Source organism: Rutilus rutilus (genome assembly GCF_951802725.1).
Source record: "Rutilus rutilus genome assembly, chromosome: 6".
Lineage (NCBI taxonomy): Eukaryota > Metazoa > Chordata > Actinopteri > Cypriniformes > Leuciscidae > Rutilus > Rutilus rutilus.
This window is the reverse complement of record NC_140214.1, coordinates 47,508,603-47,521,905: the sequence shown is the minus strand read 5'-3', so window position 1 is coordinate 47,521,905 and position 13,303 is coordinate 47,508,603. Positions and strand designations below refer to the sequence as shown.

Sequence of the window (13,303 nt, the reverse complement as noted above, 5' to 3'; positions counted from 1 at the left end):
TATTTCTTAGCATTTTTGGGATAAGTCAAATTTACATGTGGTTTCAACAACCAGATGCATTTACTCTTGTCCAGTTTCGTCTGGAATGCGTCTCAGATCTCCTCCTGAAGTGGTTTGAGCGATCGGATTTAAATCCGTCTCGAATGCGTTTCGGAGGGCATTTACATTTGGTCTTTTCACGATCGGATAGCTATCCGATCACAGAAAACGGATGAAGTGGCCATGGGTCTCTGTTTAATAACGCCGGCTCGCAGCTGCAGGTTCCGCTGTTTTAGAGCACCGCAGGGCATATCTTCAAGTCTACCGAACGTCCAGTTTCACTGCCACAAGTTGATCTTCTTGTAATAAAGATCTCATCGAGGACAAACAAACTGTATTTTTGTATTTTCATTGCATTTTTAATTTATAAAAAGTTAAAGAAATAATGAATTTCAATATAAAAATATTAATGATTAATCGATAGTCGATCGTTAATTCTCCCGACGATCGACTAGGAAAATTTAATCGAATGCCCATCCCTACTTCAAACACCGAAGTTTCCAAGCAACACAGCAGTAATGACTTTATGAACTTCTTCACTTATAAGATAGATAATATCAGGGAGAAAATTATAACTATGCAATCTACTACAGTATCGCATCAGGCAGTGCATTGTAGTCTTCCTGTGGAAAAATTTGATTCATTCGTTGCTATAGGAGAGGAAGAATTTACTAAACTCGTTAAATCATCTAAATCAACAACATGTATGTTAGACCCTATACCGACTAAGCTACTGAAAGAGATGCTTCCAGAGGTCCTAGATCCTCTTCTTAATATCATTAATTCATCTTTGTCTCTAGGATGCGTACCAAAAAACTTTAAGCTGGCTTTGATTAAACCGCTTGTTAAAAAAACGCAACTCGATCCTTCAGAATTAGTCAATTACAGGCCGATCTCGAATCTACCTTTTCTGTCAAAGATATTAGAAAAAGCAGTATCTTCACAACTGTGTTCCTTTCTTGAAAGAAATGATATCTGCGAGGATTTTCAGTCTGGATTTAGACCGTACCATAGTACCGAGACAGCTCTCGTTAGAGTCACAAATGATTTGCTCTTATCATCCGATCGTGGTTGTGTCTCTCTATTAGTGTTACTCGATCTTAGTGCTGCATTTGACACCATTGACCACAACATTCTTTTAAATAGACTAGAAAACTATGTTGGCATTAGTGGAATTGCACTAGTATGGTTTAAATAAATTATACTGTTACCATAAATTATACGTTTATCTCTGTAAAGCTGCTTTGAAACAATCTACATTGTTAAAAGCGCTATATAAATGAAGATGACTTGACTTGACTTTAAATCATACTTATCTGACCGTTATCAGTTTGTAGCAGTAAATGATGAGATGTCTCATCGATCACAAGTTCAGTATGGCGTACCACAAGGCTCAGTACTAGGACCGCTGCTGTTCACTCTGTACATGCTACCATTAGGAGATATCATTAGGAAACATGGAATTAGTTTTCACTGTTATGCTGATGATACTCAGCTCTATATTTCTTCTCGCCCTGTCGAAACTTACCAATTCACAAAATTAACAGAATGTATAGCTGATATAAAAAATTGGATGACTCGTAATTTCCTACTTCTAAATTCTGAAAAAACAGAGATTCTAATTGTTGGACAAAAAACTTCCTCACCTAAAACCTAGAATACTGTCTAACACTCGATGGCTGCTCTGTTAAGTCTTCGTCGTCAGTTAGGAACCTGGGTGTGCTCTTTGATACCAATCTTTCATTTGAAAGTCACGTGTCTAGTATCTGTAAAACTGCATTTTTCCATCTTAAAAATATATCTAAATTACGTCATATGCTCTCATTGACAAATGCGGAACAATTAGTTAATGCGTTCATGACCTCAAGGCTAGATTATTGTAATGCTCTACTGGGTGGTTGCCCTGCACGCTTAACAGTCCACTGGATGTGCATCAAACTAACATATTCCAACATATTTAGAAATTTTAACATGCTTATTTGCGAAAATATACTTACAATTCAATTGTTCCTTTCCAGCGGTGTCCGTCATCTTGTTTAAAAAAATGTACCGGCTTGCTGAGTCCGCAAGGTATCCTGGGTAATTTCATCTTCCACTTCGTTTTAAGCCTGCATCGGACCGCACTATGTTTTGAGGGTTGATTTTAAGGGGAGAATAGCACTCCCCCTTGCTCTTTAGAGTATTGGGACACCCTACCCCTACACGAGAACGCGCAAAAACAAGGGTTAGCGCAGAAATCTTGGGGCCTTAAGGGGAGGTACTGGGACAGGCCCCAAGTCTCTGTGGCCTGAATTCACCGCACTGAGCGATTTACTATTATTACTCAGTCACACCCCTCAAAAAATAATAAAAGTCATGACACATGCTGTTGTTTACTAGTAACATGTATTTAATTAAAAAGCAAGTAAAAACAGTTTGTTCTAAAATTGGTTGACAGATTATTTTCTGTTTATTTTTGACCGCATTACAGTTCTATCCCAGCCAGCAAAAACTTGTTGAAAAGACGACTTTGCAAGACGTCTAAACAACGTTACATTTTGGTTGAAAAGTGAAAGGTGAAAAGCCGTATTTTTCAGGTCGTTGAAAAGCCGTCTATAAAAAGAGGCCCATCCTAAGTCGAAATTTGGTTCAAGAGTGATGTCTTTTTCAGGCTTAACTTTAACCTAGTTTCAAGCATAAATTCATTATTATGTAATATATTCATTATATTATACTATATTATTATCTCTCAAAATAGAACAACTGACAAAAAAATAACAAGAAAACATTTATTGACACGTCAAATACACACGAAAAACTCTCATTATTGGTTTGTAGCCACATATCCCCACTGCCAGAGCGTCCAGGGGCATGTTTAAGGAGGTCTCCCACGGCTTTGTAGATTTCCTGATAAGTGGCCTTGCTATTCCACTTTTTGATTGCATCTGTAATGATGACAAAGAAAAACATTAGTGTTCTGTTCAGTTTGTTACTCAAAATAATTAATTAAAGAGGTTACGGTACGCAGGCTTTTCAGTTCGGCTCGCATTTTCGCATGAGATTGCCGTTATGTTTTCACCACTGCACCTGCGGAAATAATTTTTAACCTATATAAATGTGCACTATTATTAGGCGCATATCCCAGTGTTTGTGCGGAGTGTGGAGCGCGCACTGCATGACATGGAGGCGCCGGTGCCATCACTCGCATTTTCCTATTAACAGTGGAAACAACTTCAAATACTCCATCATTTCTGGCCATACAGAGAAGAATATATATAACAAGATGGCGCCGCGGATGGCTGCCTCGGTGTTGAGCTCTCCAGTTGTTACACTGTTTTTGTTAGTTTGTCCTGTTTTATGTTTGTCATTCGCTATCAGTTATACCAGGGACGAACTGCTGAACATTCTGCAGTGCACACCAACTGATCACCAACCAGTTTTTGATTCTTCTGGCGTTCTGCGAAACATTGTCGTCGGTTGCGCCGCTGCACTGTGGAAACAGTATAAGACGCGCAGGCGTGGGAAGCGAGCTGGCGCACTCGTTAAGCTCAGGCAGCGCGGATTCAGAACGGCGCTGCCTAGCATCCATCTGGCGAATGTCCGCTCTCTCCCTAACAAAATGGACGAACTACTTCTGCTCTCACGCAAAAACAAGGACTTTACCAACTCTGCTGCTCTGTGTTTCACGGAAACCTGGCTGAACGAAGCCATTCCGGACAGCGCGTTACATCTACCGGACTTTCAGCTGTTCAGAGCGGATCGCGATATGGAGTCAACGGGGAAAACGCGCGGTGGTGGGACATGCTTTTACATCAACAGAAGGTGGTGTACTGATGTAACTGTGTTAAGGAAGATGTGCTGTCCTGATGTGGAAGTGCTTTTCATTAACTGTAAGCCGTTCTACTCGCCGCGGGAGTTTTCCTCGCTCGTTCTCATCAGTGTTTACATTCCACCGCAAGCACACGTGAGTACGGCGCTGCAACAGCTGGCTGATCTGATCACAGAAACAGAACAACAACACCTGGACTCTGTTCTTATCATTCTCGGAGACTTTAATCAGGCAAAACTCACACGTGAGCTGCCTAAATTCAAACACACATTACATGCCCCACCAGAGACAATAATATTTTGGACCATTGCTACACCACAACAAAGGATGTGTGAGCGGAGGCTATTGCCACCTAAGATATAGAATATGTTTTGTAAATGCTCCCAACTACAGGGTTTCCAAATAAATGGAAAAAACAAGCAGAGATGCGTACAATCTTTATTTGACACCAAAGTAGTAAAAGGATAATCATACAAAAATTATAAGAAAAAAATACACAAGTTACAAATACAACAACATTCACACAAAAGAAAAGAATAAATCAAAGTGGCCACCTGTAAAATTGGATCTTGGACCGTCAATATCAATATCCCTTGGGATAAGTCACATTTGGGAAAGAGAAAGAAAAGAAAACAAAATATCCAAATGAATTAAATTCAAACCACCTCAATTCACACCTTCATACAAATGTATAACCAAAAATCACAATCCACACAATAAACAACAAGGTATAAATGAATTAAATAAATCCTCCCAATCCCAGCAGCTAATAGCCCATGGTAGTTGTAAAAGAATTGACAGTAGATAAGAGCGGTGGCAATAACCACCCACAGTACTCAAGAACACAATTAGCCACAGAAGAAAAGAACAAAAAGAGTAATATCAAATTAAAGAAAATACAATTAGATCAATCAATATAACAAATAAATAATTCAATACCCAATCATCTCAGCACACACACACACTTCCATACACACAAACGCCACCACAAACACGCGTTCACACCGAGCTCACTCAAATATGCGCTCGCCTCAACACACACTCAAATAAAGACTCGTTCACATCAAACGTGTTCACACAAACATGCGTTCACACGAACACCCGCTCGCATCTCACACACGCACACACATAAAACCCCGCTCACACATCTGTGCGCTCGCACAAACACACGCTCGCATCAACACACACGTGCGCTTCTCAATCACAGTAGACCGTGGTGGGACTTGAGCGCGCACCCTCTTCAGTCTTCACAACACAGCACCACGGGTCGCAGTTAGCGAGCCGCCACACAGCAGCAAAACAACAGCGGGCAGATTTCTATAAAAATAGTTACTCAATTTGGTCATTAACCACGCATACACTATATCTAAAATTACATCTCTGATTAACAAACAACTTACAAAATAACATATCAACTTACCTACAGCACAATTGACTGGCCCTCGGTGAGAACGGTGAACAAACCACCAATACTGCCTCGATCACACTATATAAACGAGTCATCATTAAAAACGGCGCTATTAAAGAATAATTGCAGCAACATGTCAATGCAGTAACATACCTTGATATATGTTAATGCAATTGAACATCCACAGGCCCACGGCAAAAGTTAAAAAAGGGATTTCCAACTTATGCAGGTCTACAACACTTAATACGCGCTCAATGCTTGATGCATAATAGATTGCTCTTGCGACACAAAAGAATGCAGCCTGCGTACCATGCCGGAAGGAAAACGGAAGTAAGAGGAAATCTCAGCGTTTTTAAAGGGCCGTGAGCGTACCATGCCAGAGAGAAAACGGAAGTGAAAGGGAATCTCCGCATTTTTAAAGGGGCCGTGAGCTTAACTTCCGCCCAGCTCCATCCACCTACACAGAACGGAAGACCCTAAAAGGGTCACCCCATTACAGATGCATATCGCTCCGTCGCCAGAGCAGCTCTAGGACTTTCCGATCACTGCCTGGTTCATCTTCTACCAACTTACAGGCAAAAACTTAAAACTGCTAAGCCAGTAATAAGGACTGTAAAGAGATGGACCAACGACACAGAGCAGGTCTTACAAGCCTGTTTTGAATGCACTGACTGGAGTGTTTTTGAAGCTGCTGCCGGCGATCTGGACGAGCTCACAGAGACTGTAACATCATACATCAGTTTCTGTGAGGATTTATGCATCCCTACCAGGACTTACTTATCATTCAACAATGATAAACCATGGTTCACACCAAAACTCAGACAGCTTCGTCAGGTCAAAGAAGATGCCTACAGGAGTGGGGATAGGATCTTGTATAATCAGGCCAGGAACACATTGACAAAGGAGATTGAAGTGGCTAAGAAGAGCTATGCCAAAAAGCTGGAAAACCAGTTTTCCTCCAACGACCCTGCATCAGTGTGGAAAGGCCTGAAAGATATTACCAACTACAAGACACCATCCCCCAGCATCGACAGCAACAAGCATCTTGCGAACGAGCTGAATGTCTTTTACTGTAGATTTGAGACCCCCGATCAGACACCCCACACCCGCCCTGACCATCTCTCTACACAGCCATCAACACCTCCAGCCATCCCCCTCCCTTTCCCCCCTGCACTTCAGATCAGTGAGGATAATGTGCGTCAGATCTTCAGGAAACAGAAGAGAAGGAAAGCACCAGGCCCAGACGGTGTTTCACCAGCCTGTCTGAAAACCTGCGCTGACCAGCTGGCCTCTATCTTCTCACTGATCTTCAACAGATCACTGGAGCAGTGCAAAGTCCCTTTCTGCTTTAAACGCTCCACCATCATCCCAATCCCGAAGAAGTCAAGTCAAGTCAAGTCAAGTATATTTGTATAGCGCTTTTCACAATACAGATTGTATCAAAGCAGCTTCACAGTATTAAATTAAAATAATACAACAAGGTTTGTTTCTAGTGGAATTTATTGATAAAATCAAATTAGATATCCCCAGAATATCCCCAACTGAGCAAGCCAAAGGCAACAGTGGCAAGGAACCGAAAAACTCCATCAAGTGACCTAATAGTGTCCTAAAACTCCATCAGGTGACCCAATGGAGAAAAAAAAAAAACCTTGGGAGAACCCAGGCTCAGTCGGGGGCCAGTTCTCCTCTGGCGTTTATTAACTAGAGGCCGGATTGTAATTTGAACTGTAAGATTAAAAATATTATATGAATGCCTGGCTGAAGAGATGCGACTTTAATCTAGTTTTAAACTGGGAGAGCGAGTCTGAGCAACGAACAGTATCAGGAAGGCTATTCCAGAGTTTTGGAGCTAAAAGTGAAAATGCTCTCCCTCCTTTGGTGGTTCTGGATATCCTAGGTATGACCAAAAGCCTTGAATTTAGTGATCTTAAAGAGCGCGATGGATTATAGGGCGATAGAAGATCCGTTAAATAGACTGGAGCTAAGCCGTTTAGGGCTTTATAAGTCAGTAGCAATACCTTGTAATTAATACGGAACTTTATAGGTAACCAATGCAGTGATGATAAAATCGGTGTTATATGATCATATTTTCTTGATCTAGTAAGAACTCTAGCGGCGGCATTTTGGACTAACTGTAGCTTGTTAATTGAGGATGCAGGACAACCGGCTAATAAAGCATTACAGTAATCTAGTCTCGAGGTCATGAATGCATGAACTAACTTTTCTGCATCAGAAACTGATAGCATATTACGTAGCTTAGCAATGTTTCTAAGGTGGAAAAAGGCGGTTTTTGTAACATATGAAATATGATTTTTGAAAGACAGGTTGCAATCGAGTATAACACCCAGGTCTTTTACTGTAGAGGATAAAGTAACAGGACATCCTACTATATTAAAGTTGTATTGCGAGAGGTTTTGTGGGCGGTTTTTTGAACCGATAAGTAGTACCTCTGTTTTGTCTGGATTTAATAAAAGAAAATTACGCGTCATCCAATCTTTTATATCTTTAACACACTCTGTCAATTTGGATAATTTAGCATTTTCATCTGGCCGTGATGAAATATATATTTGAGTGTCATCAGCATAACAATGGAAACTAATTCCATGTTTCCTTATAATATTTCCAAGTGGCATCATATATACTGAGAATAATAGAGGGCCTAACACAGATCCCTGCGGCACTCCATAGTTTACTGGAGTTATGATCGATTTTTCTCCATTTAAATAGACAAAATGGTAGCGGTCAGATAAGTATGATCTGAACCAGCTTAATGCTTGTCCTTGAACACCAGTATAATTTTGTAGTCGATCTAAGAGTATTGTGTGATCTATAGTGTCGAACGCAGCACTAAGATCAAGTAAAACTAGTATTGAGATTCAGCCTTGGTCAGAAGCTAAAAGTAAATCATTTGTGATTTTAACGAGCGCAGTTTCAGTGCTGTGATGCGGTCTGAATCCTGACTGATATTTTTCATAGATATCATTTTCTTGCAAGAAAGAACACAATTGAGCGGACACCACTTTTTCTAATATTTTAGACATAAATGGAAGATTTGAAATGGGTCTATAATTTGCTAGGTTATTATGATCTAATTGTGGTTTCTTAATGAGAGGTTTTATAACTGCCAGTTTAAATGTTCTTGGAACATGACCTAAAGATAAAGACGAGTTAATAATATTGAGGAGAGGCTCTTCCACTACAGGTAACACTTCTTTCAGTGGTTTAGTGGGTATCGGATCTAATAAACATGTTGTTGTTTTAGAGGAAGTGATAAGTTTATTTAACTCTATTTGTTCTATAGTTGTAAAGCACTGTAATTGTTCTTGCGGGGTGATAATTGAGGCTGAATTATAAGGCGCAACTGAAGATTGAACGTTTACAATTGTGGTTCTGATGCTTTCTATTTTCTCAGTGAAGAACTTCATAAAATCATTACTACTAAACTGTAACGGGATATTTTGTTCGGGTGATGTCTGTTTATTTGTTAGTCTAGCCACGGTGTTAAATAAAAACCTTGGATTATTTTGGATTTTAACCTTGGAGTGAACGAGACCATGGCTGATCGCGACCTCGGCGCTCGGGACCTATGTTGAGAAACGCACGGAGTAGACGAAGTCGGAGTCAGCGGGTTAGTAACGTTAATCTCTGATTTGTGTGCATCGGCGCGTGATGTTTCAAGAGCTAACTGCCGGTCTATCAGCTCGGCTTGTCTCAATAAAAGGTCGTGGATCTGTTTCTCAACAGCTTCCAGCTCAGACTGCAGTGCGTGCAGCTCAAATGTGTCCTCACCTGCACCAAAAGGTAGACTACTTTCATCTGATATATTCGCCATTTTAACAGATGGACAGTAAGTTAGCAACGAAGCTACCAGTGATGCTATCAATATTAATACTAATTTATGACTGAAGTTTTAGATATAATCCGTCTTTTTAGTGGTACGGGTGTAGAGTAGACGCACGATAGGCGAAAAATGTTTCGCAAAGAAACCAAAGATCACAGGACTCAATGACTACAGACCTGTTGCCTTAACATCTGTGGCCATGAAGTCATTCGAAAGACTGGTGTTATCATATCTGAAGGACATCACTGGACCCTTGCTGGACCCCCTGCAGTTTGCCTACAGAGCAAACCGGTCTGTGGATGATGCGGTCAATATGGGACTGCATTACACCCTACAACATCTGGACAAACCAGGGACCTATGCAAGGATTCTGTTTGTGGACTTTAGTTCTGCCTTCAACACCATCGTCCCATCACTGCTCCAGACCAAACTGACCCAGCTCTCTGTCCCAAGCTCCGTCTGTCAATGGATCACAAGCTTTCTGACAGACAGACAACAGCTAGTCAGAATGGGCAAAATCACGTCCAACAGCCGCACCATCAGCACCGGTGCTCCACAGGGATGTGTTCTCTCACCACTGCTCTTCTCCCTGTACACAAATGACTGCACCTCTAAAGACCCCTCTGTCAAGCTCCTGAAGTTAAAGGGGATAATATTAAACTCTACAACATTAGATGAGATGCATTTTTGTATTTGATGTATTTTTAATTCATTTAAATTAGATTTTTATTTTTAATTGATTACATTTTTATTGATTACATAATTGTATTATTATACATTTTTAAAATAAACATTTTAATTATAATTTAATATATTTTATTTGTTTAATAAAAATGCAGCAACAACACAAAAATATTATGCTTTGTTTTCTCCCCCTGCTGTACTGAAAATCATTTCTCAAACAGTTTCTCTTCCAATCTATCTATCTGTCTATTCTGAATGGTCTGTTGCATCACTTTGAATTCCATAAAGCACACTCAAAGTAAAATCAGAATATACCTATCGCAGTGGAGAACAGTGCTGTTGACTGAAATGCCATAATGCCATAATGATGTTGAGCTGTGCCATAAGATTACTGGTCATCAGCCTGAAAGAGAGAGAGGAAGAAAGTGGAGGGAAATAGAGATGGAGAAAAGGTGATCAAGTCACGTCATCTACTTACACCTCCTCTACTCACACCTCCTCTACTTACACCTACTCTACTCACACCTCCTCTACTCACACCTCCTTTACTTACACCTCCTCTAATTACACCTCCTCTACTTACACCTCCTCTACTCACACCTCCTCTACTTACACCTCCTCTACTTACAATTCCTCTACTTACACTTCCTCTACTTACACCTCCTCTTCTCACACCTCATCTACTCACACCTCCTCTACTCACACCTCCTCTACTCACACCTCCTCTACTTACACCTCCTCTACTCACACCTCCTCTACTCACTCCTCCTCTACTTACACCTCTACTCACACCTCCTCTACTCACTCCTCCTCTACTTACACCTCCTCTACTCACTCCTCCTCTACTCACACCTCCTCTTCTTACACCTCCTCTTCTCACTCCTCCTCTACTTACACCTCCTCTACTCACTCCTCTACTCACTCCTCCTCTACTCACACCTCCTCTTCTTACACCTCCTCTTCTCACTCCTCCTCTACTTACACTCCTCCTCTACTCACACCTCCTCTACTCACTCCTCTACTTACACCTCCTCTACTCACACCTCCTCTACTCACTCCTCCTCTACTTACACCTCCTCTACTCACTCCTCCTCTACTCACTCCTCCTCTACTTACACCTCCTCTACTCACACCTCCTCTACTCACTCCTCCTCTACTTACACCACATCTACTCACACCTCCTCTATTTACACCTCCTCTACTCATACCTCCTCTACTCACTCCTCCTCTACTTACACCACATCTACTCACACCTCCTCTACTTACACCTCCTCTACTAACACCTCCTCTACTCACTCCTCCTCTACTTACACCTCCTCTACTCACACCTCCTTTACTCACTCCTCCTCTACTTACACCTCCTCTACTCACACCTCCTCTACTCACACCTCCTCTACTCACTCCTCCTCTACTTACACCTCCTCTACTCACACCTCCTCTACTCACACCTCCTCTACTCACTCCTCCTCTACTTACACCTCCTCTACTCACACCTCCTCTACTTACACCTCCTCTACTTACAATTCCTCTACTTACACTTCCTCTACTTACACCTCCTCTTCTCACACCTCATCTACTCACACCTCCTCTACTCACACCTCCTCTACTCACACCTCCTCTACTTACACCTCCTCTACTCACACCTCCTCTACTCACTCCTCCTCTACTTACACCTCTACTCACACCTCCTCTACTCACTCCTCCTCTACTTACACCTCCTCTACTCACTCCTCCTCTACTCACACCTCCTCTTCTTACACCTCCTCTACTCACTCCTCTACTCACTCCTCCTCTACTCACACCTCCTCTTCTTACACCTCCTCTTCTCACTCCTCCTCTACTTACACTCCTCCTCTACTCACACCTCCTCTACTCACTCCTCTACTTACACCTCCTCTACTCACACCTCCTCTACTCACTCCTCCTCTACTTACACCTCCTCTACTCACTCCTCCTCTACTCACACCTCCTCTACTCACACCTCCTCTACTCACTCCTCCTCTACTTACACCACATCTACTCACACCTCCTCTATTTACACCTCCTCTACTCATACCTCCTCTACTCACTCCTCCTCTACTTACACCACATCTACTCACACCTCCTCTACTTACACCTCCTCTACTCACACCTCCTCTACTCACTCCTCCTCTACTTACACCTCCTCTACTCACACCTCCTTTACTCACTCCTCCTCTACTTACACCTCCTCTACTCACACCTCCTCTACTCACACCTCCTCTACTCACTCCTCCTCTACTTACACCTCCTCTACTCACACCTCCTCTACTCACACCTCCTCTACTCACTCCTCCTCTACTTACACCTCCTCTACTCACACCTCCTCTACTTACACCTACTCTACTTACACCTCCTCTACTCACACCTCCTCTACTCACACCTCCTCTACTTACACCTCCTCTACTTACACCTCCTCTACTCACACCTCCTCTACTCACTCCTCCTCTACTTACACCTCCTCTACTCACACCTCCTCTACTCACTCCTCCTCTACTTACACCTCCTCTACTCACACCTCCTCTACTCACACCTCCTCTACTCACTCCTCCTCTACTTACACCACATCTACTCACACCTCCTCTACTCACTCCTCCTTGGTGCAAGGTGGCAAAGAGGAGATGTGAGATAATCATTTCTTTTATTATCAGAAATCAAATCTTTTATGGCGAAAGAAATTAATGCTTGTGATTTGATAGTACCTACCTGTCCAAAATCTTTGTGAACAGTCCCTGATGTTTTTGCCTCCAACTTTACTTACCTGGGTAATCTAAGAGGAAAAAAGTAAATATCATACTATTATTACTATACAATATTGATAACAAACATTTTCAGTCCTTTCATTAACCTAATCAGTTGAACTTAATTTTATTGGTTAGGACCAGGCACGGATTAACGCACGGGCCTAACTGGGCACTTGCCCAGGGCACTGGGCCAGCAGGGGGCCCTGTCAAATTGACTGTGTCTATTCTTTTCAAATAATCATTTTAATTGTCATTTTATTTTCAGTAAAATTGTGTTAAATATTGAGGAATATTGTGATTTTTTTTTTTTTTTTTTTTTGCAGTTGCAAAGTATTAACTAGTAAATAAATCAAATAAATAATTTTAATGTATTGCTGCGCTGTTGAGAGGGACATCTAGAGGCGAGTGAAAAGCATTGCATAATATAAAAGTCACGCGTAGAAGACGGTTACTCAAAAACCAAAACAAAAATGAGTTTAAAACCACAACCAAGTTTCAAGACTATAATTTTTCTAGTCGACTAGTAGTCATTTATTTAAGCAATTAGTCGACTAATCTCATTTTTAATATAAATTTCTGTTTAAATACTGAGTGCATGGAGGCATATAGCCTATTCCGCGCTCAAGCGCATGCATAAATCTTGCCGCAAAGCACCGGCAAAAGCAGGCTAATGATAATATGTCTAAAAAAAAAAACTAGGCATTATTATTGTTTAATAATAAAAAATATATATTTCTAAATCAGTGTTGGCTGCAAACACA

The 13,303-nt window shown here is 41.4% G+C and overlaps 1 long non-coding RNA gene across 1 annotated transcript; it reads right to left on the bottom strand.

Annotated features, from left to right (window-relative positions):
- Positions 1 to 4,271: 4,271 nt before the first annotated feature.
- Positions 4,272 to 5,553, bottom strand: LOC311292712. Its single transcript, XR_014627785.1, has 3 exons — positions 5,409 to 5,553; positions 5,268 to 5,333; positions 4,272 to 5,164 (listed from the first exon to the last, which is right to left on the bottom strand). It is a non-coding gene; the product is annotated as an uncharacterized lncRNA (long non-coding RNA).
- Positions 5,554 to 13,303: the final 7,750 nt, after the last annotated feature.